Here is a 7013-nt window from a genome sequence, read left to right as displayed (position 1 = left end):
GCCTTGGGCATCCCCAAGCTTAGACGCTTGAGTCTTCTTAGAATATGCAGGGGTGAACCACCGGGGCATCCCCAAGCTTAGAGCTTTCACTCTCCTTGATCATATTGTATCATCCTCCTCTCTTGATCCTTGAAAACTTCCTCCACACCAAACTCGAAACAACTCATTAGAGGGTTAGTGCATAATAAAAATTCACATGTTCAGAGGTGACATAATCATTCTTAACACTTCTGGACATTGCACAAAGCTACTGGACATTAATGAAACAAAGAAATTCATCCATCATAGCAAAAGAGGCAATGCGAAATAAAAGACAGAATCTGTCAAAACAGAACAATCCATAAAGACGGATTTTATTGAGGCAGCAGACTTGCTCAAATGAAAATGCTCAAATTGAATGAAAGTTGCGTACATATCTTAGGATCACGCATGTAAATTGGCATATTTTTATGAGCTACCTACAGAGAGGCAGGTCGAAATTCGTGATGAGAAAGAAATCTGTTTCACGCAGTAATCCAAATTTAGTATGAACCTTACTATCAACGACTTTACTTGGCACAACAATGCACAAAACTAAGATAAGGAGAGGTTGCTACAGTAGTAAACAACTTCCAAGACTCAAATATAAAATAAAAGTAATGTAGTAAAAACATGGTTTGTCTCCCATAAGCGCTTTTCTTTAACGCCTTTCAGCTAGGCGCAGAAAGTGTATATCAAGTGTTATCAAGAGATGATGCATCGACAGCGGGGTTTGGAGTTTTCTCAACCATGCATAGTATTTTGGATACATAAGTTTCAGCTGCTCCTTTTCATTAGTCTAAGGCTTGCTACTCTCATCAAACAAATTTTCGGAACAAGCCAAGCATAATTATCATCTAGAGCTTCATGCATCGCTAGGAGCTTACATGGTATTGGTGCTTTAATCTCCCCACCATCATTAACACTATTAGTGTACTTAATTCTACCCATATCCATTTTTTCAAGTGTTCTTTTAAAATCGGTGATCATACCAAGCCTCTCATGCTTACTAAATTTTTTTCTAGCTTCTTTAGCTATATCTGCAAATTCTCGCACTAAGACTTTTAGAACAAAATATCTCTTCTCTCCCCGCTCCATATCAGAAAGTGTAAGAAACATGTGTTGTATCATGGGGTTGAGACTAATAAATCTAGCTTCCATCATGCGTACCAAACAAACAGAGGCATCTTCATAAGTAGGGATAGCTTTTGCAAGGGGTATATCTTTAAGATCTTCATGCATACTAACATGGGTGAAAAATTCTTCTATGTTATCTCTTCCAATTATAGACCCTTGTCCCACAGGTATATATTTTACAATAAAATTAAAAGGAAACATGTTGAAATAAGTAAAGCAAATGCAAGTAACTAATTTTTGTGTGTTTTTGATATAGAGTGCAAGACAGTAAATAAAGTAAAGCTAGCAACTAATTTTTTTGTGTTTTGATATAATGCAGCAAACAAAGTAGTAAATAAAATAAAGCAAGACAAAAACAAAGTAAAGAGATTGGATTGTGGAGACTCCCCTTGCAGCGTGTCTTGATCTCCCCGGCAACGGCGCCAGTAAAAGAGCTTGATACGCGTACAACACGCGTCCGTTGGGAACCCCAAGAGGAAGGTGTGATGCGTACGGCAGCAAGTTTTCCCTCGGTAAGAAACCAAGGTTTATCGAACCAGTAGGGAGCCAAGAAGCACGTCGAAGGTTGATGGCAGCGGGATGTAGTGCGGCGCAACACCAGGGATTCCGGCGCCAACGTGGAACCCGCACAACACAACCAAAGTACTTTGCCCCAACGAAACAGGTGAGGTTGTCAATCTCACCGGCTTGCTGTAACAAAGGATTAGATGTATAGTGTGGATGATGATTGTTTGCAGAAAACAGTAGAACAAGTATTGCGATAGATTGTATTCAATGTAAAAGAATGGACCGGGGTCCACAGTTCACTAGAGGTGTCTCTCCCATAAGATAAATAGCATGTTGGGTGAACAAATTACGATCGGGCAATTGACAAATAGAGAGGACATGACCATGCACATACATGATATGATGAGTATTGTGAGATTTAATTGGGCATTACGACAAAGTACATAGACCGCTATCCAAGCATGCATCTATGCCTAAAAAGTCCACCTTCGAGGTTATCATCCGAACCCCTTCCAGTATTAAGTTGCAAACAACAGATAATTGCATTAAGTATGGTGCGTAATGTAATCAATAACTACATCCTCGGACATAGCATCAATGTTTTATCCCTAGTGGCAACATCACATCCACAACCTTAGAACTTTCACGTCATCGTCCCGCATTTAATGGAGGCATGAACCCACTATCGAGCATAAATACTCCCTCTTGGAGTTAAGAGTAAAAACTTGGCCGAGCCTCTACTAATAACGGAGAGCATGCAAGATCATAAACAACACATAGGTAATAGATTGATAATCAACATAACATAGTATTCTCTATCCATCGGATCCCGACAAACACAACATATAGCATTACAGATAGATGATCTTGATCATGTTAGGCAACTCACAAGATCCGATAATGAAGCACATGAGGAGAAGACGACCATCTAGCTACTGCTATGGACCCATAGTCCAGGGGTGAACTACTCACTCATCACTCCGGAGGCGACCATGGCGGTGAAGAGTCCTCCGGGAGATGATTCCCCTCTCCGGCAGGGTGCCGGAGGCGATCTCCTGAATCCCCCGAGATGGGATTGGCGGCGGCGGCGTATCTGGAAGGTTTTCCTTATCGTGGCTCTCGGTACTGGGGGTTTCGCGACGAAGACTATATGTAGGCGGAAGGGCAGCCTCGGAGGGGTCACGGGGGCCCCACACGCTAGGGCCACGCGGGCCCCCCTGGGCCGCGCCGCCCTAGTGTGGCGGCGCCCCGTGGCCCCACTTCGTCTTCTCTTCGGTCTTCTGGAAGCTTCGTGGCAAAATAGGCCCCTGGGCGTTGATTTCGTACAATTCCGAGAATATTTCTTTACTAGGATTTCGAAACCAAAAACAGCGTAAAGACAAGAATCGGCTCTTCGGCATCTCGTTAATAGGTTAGTGCCGGAAAATGCATAAATATGACATAAAGTGTGCATAAAACATGTAGATATCATCAATAATGTGGCATGGAACATAAGAAATTATCGATACGTCGGAGACGTATCACTTCGCTCCCCGGCAACGGCGCCAGAAAATAGTCTTGATGACCCACAAGTATAGGGGGTGTATCGTAGTATCTTCGATAAGTAAGAATGTCGATCCCAACGAGGAGCAGAAGGTGTTGACAAGCGGTTTCGATGAAGGATTCACTGTAAATGCTCACAGACAAGTATTCAGGGGGTTTTGATGTAATAGATGAATAAAGTACGAGTAAGTGAAGTGCGAGAGTAATAATTGCAGCGAGTGGCCCAATCCTTTTTAGCACAAAGGACAAGCCGGTTTGTTTACTTATAATGACCAATCGTTCTCGAGGACACACGGGATTTTAGTCTAGTGCTTTCGCTACATACGGCTAATTAATCTTCATTGTTTTGATAAGTGTTGTGTGGGTGAACCTATGCTAATGTACCGCCCTTCCTAGGACTAATACATACTTGTGATTATACCCCTTGCAAGCATCCGCAACTACAAGAAAGTAATTAAGATAAATCTAACAACAGCCTTAAACTCTGAGATCCTGCTATCCCTCCTGCATCGATATACCAACGGGGGCTCAGGTTTCTGTCACTCCGGCAACCCCGCAATTGGCAAACGAGTACAAGATGCATTCCCCTAGGCCCATAAAGGTGAAGTTTCGTGTAGTCGACGTTCACACGACACCACTAGAAGAATAACACCACAACTTAAATATCATAACATTGAATATTACTCAACCATACTTCACTACTAACATTTAGACTTCACCCATGTCCTCAAGAACTAAACGAACTACTCATGAGACATCATATGGAACATGATCAGAGGTGATATGATGATGAATAACAATCTGAACATAAACCTTGGTTCAACGGTTTCACTCAATAGCATCAATAACAAGTAGAAATCAACACCGGGAGAGTTTCCCCTATCAAACAATCAAGATCAAACCCAAATTTTTACAGCGGTGACGGCGTGCAGAGGTCGAGACGGCGGTGATGATGATGAAGATGATGATGATGGTGATGGAGATGATGTCCAGCTCGATGACGGTGACGATGGCGTCGATTTCCCCCCCCCCCGGGAGGGAATTTCCCCGGCGGATCTCAGCCTGCCGGAGAGCTCTTTTCTCTCTGGTGTTCTCCGCCCCGCAGAGGCGGCTGTGGCTCTTCGCGATGTACCCCCTCGAGCTTAGGTTTTCGGGGCGAAGGCGTACGCGAAGAAAAGGAGGCGAGAGGGGCTGTGGGCCCCCTCCTCACGAGGCGGCGCGGCCAGTGCCTTGGGCCGCGCCGGCCTATGGGGTGGGCCCACCTCGGGTCCCCTCGGCTCCCCTTCCGGCTCCCTTCGTCTTCTGGAAAAATAGGATTTTTCATATAATTTCCGTCAACTGTTGATCTTCCGAAATATTGCATTCTGACGGCGCTTTTTCCAGCAGAATCCTGACTCCGGTGCGCGATCCTCCAATAATCATGAAACATGCCAAAAAGATGAAATAACATAAGTATTTTCTCCAAATATGAAATATATCAATGAATAACAGCAAATTATGATATAAAATAGTGATGCAAATTGGACGTATCACTAATCTGCCAAGTGGCTTTGCCACTTGGCATAACATTTGTTGAGCTTTGTTTGTGTGCAGGGGACTTGGAGATGATCAAGATGAAGTGCAAGATCATCTTGATCCAGGATTTCATGAAGATCAACTTGTAGTTTAGGATAGATCATTTCATTGTAATTGTCTTTCTTTTTCTTTTCCATTTTGTCAATTCTTGTAATGTGTTGTAAAGTCATATTTCAATTCTGAATATTGTAAAGACAATGTCTTGTGTGATTATCAATAAAGCTCAAAGTTTCTCTAATGAGCTTTTAATTATATGTTGTATAATTTAAATATCCTTGATTATTCATATTTGTTTAATGAATTACCTCAATTTGAATTATGAAGTAATCATGTGGTGTTTGAATTTGAAATTCAAACACAAGTGGTTTGAATTCAATCATGCAACTTAAAGTTGTAATACAATTCTCTCCTCTCTTCTCAAAACCCTAATTTAGTTGGATGTGAAGCAAGTTTGTCGCACTCTCGAAACCCTAACCCTGTAAGGTGTCGAGAGAGAAACTTGTCCCCCTCCGATGCAGTTTTCTTTTAAAAGCGCGAAATTTCCCCAGAATTTACGATGCAGTGCACATCCCTTTCTAAAATCTACCCCTCGATTGTCTCTAAACCTGGGACATTACAGAACATATCCCCATGTGTCGACAAAGCAATGGAACCCATAGATAAACACACCGTCGGGCACACTAACATACTGACCAAAAGTCAGAGAACAAAACATCCTTCAAATCGAGACTTCACACACCCTCCAACAAGAAAGCCAAATCTGGCATAACCTGGCCGGAGAGTGGTGAAAATCCCTATAGCATCCCGAGGGGGAATGGAAATGCTTATCATAAGTTCTAGATTTATATTCTCAACATTTCATATTGGTTCGCCCCTAGATATGCCTACTAATGACTAATAAATTGTCAAATTTACACAAAAAATGAAAATGTTCTCCAGATTGGCTGCAAATTAGGGAAGTGTGACCTCATGGCTGCAATTTTCCAAAGGGATCATTTCCATATGTGGCACATTTCAAGGAATGCAAATAGAATGGAAGCCAACTTCCATACAAACTTCCTGATTGTATCACCACTCATATCGGGTGTCACCGGCTCTACCTTATTGAACAACGGAAGAACATTTGTGAAGTAGAAAGTCGAATACGATAAACACCAATCGACAAGTGAGGAACAAAGGCACCACTACGGCTATATTGGAACACCATAGCCAAAGCTTTGTACTCCACCACTCGAACTCTTCGTTGGAAGAATTGTATGTTTGTTTAATGATTCATCTTGGATTGAACCTTGTTATGGGTTGTTTGTTGATTGATATGTGTTTGATGGATTGCTTGTAATATCCATGGGCTAGGGGCAGAAGCATAGTCTCACAACCTGCACAATGAACATTGAGAGGATAAATGGTTTGATTCAATATTCATTTGTTATTTGTATGTATTTCATTCTGTTGTCTCCCCACGACACTAGGACTCATCGTGCCCGACAAACCAACAGTTGATGAGCGACACGAGGTGAGGGACGAAGCTCAGAAGTCCAGTGACAGTTTATGAGAAAGGGATTATATTCAACCTTCGAGAACTAAGGTGCCATATGACTCACTCCCCACATTTGGCCTCCTTTGACCACTGATGACGGACATCAGTGTCACATCAACATGAACTGGCTACACAACGTCCACCCCACCTTCCTCCAAGCACCGCAACTAGCAGCACAGGCCCAACAGCCTCAGCCTCCAGGCTTTGCGCTCACAATGTCACGTGTATCCCCTCCAATCACGACAAGGACCGATAGCGACGACAACGAGGGAGGTGCCAGGTAGAGTTGTCGGTGCTTGTGTGTGGGTGAGGGTGAGTGCGCTATGTTTTTCCTAGACTGCCTTAGAGGAGGAGACACATGGGTTGGGTGGCTTTTGGTGTTGCCTTTTCAGCCCCGAGTATGATTCTAAGCTAACGTCTCATCACAATTACATAATTTGAGACACTTTTCATCTGCCCTCACTAGTGGAAAATGGGGCATTAGCACCGTTTGGTAAGGGTTTTTTTTTTACCGGTTTCCCAACAGGTGCTAAGTATCCGGTGCTAAAGGCCCCCCCTTTAGCACATGTTCAGTTACGAACCGGTTCTAAAGGGGCACCACGTGGCGGCTGCCGAGCGCCCGAGCGAGAGACCCTTTAGCATCAGTTTGTAATACGAACCGGTGCTACGTGGCAGGAAAACGCCCAAAAACGCTGCC

The sequence above is a fragment of the Lolium rigidum genome, chromosome 5, assembly GCF_022539505.1.
Source record: "Lolium rigidum isolate FL_2022 chromosome 5, APGP_CSIRO_Lrig_0.1, whole genome shotgun sequence".
Lineage (NCBI taxonomy): Eukaryota > Viridiplantae > Streptophyta > Magnoliopsida > Poales > Poaceae > Lolium > Lolium rigidum.
Note: the sequence above shows the minus strand (reverse complement) of the source record.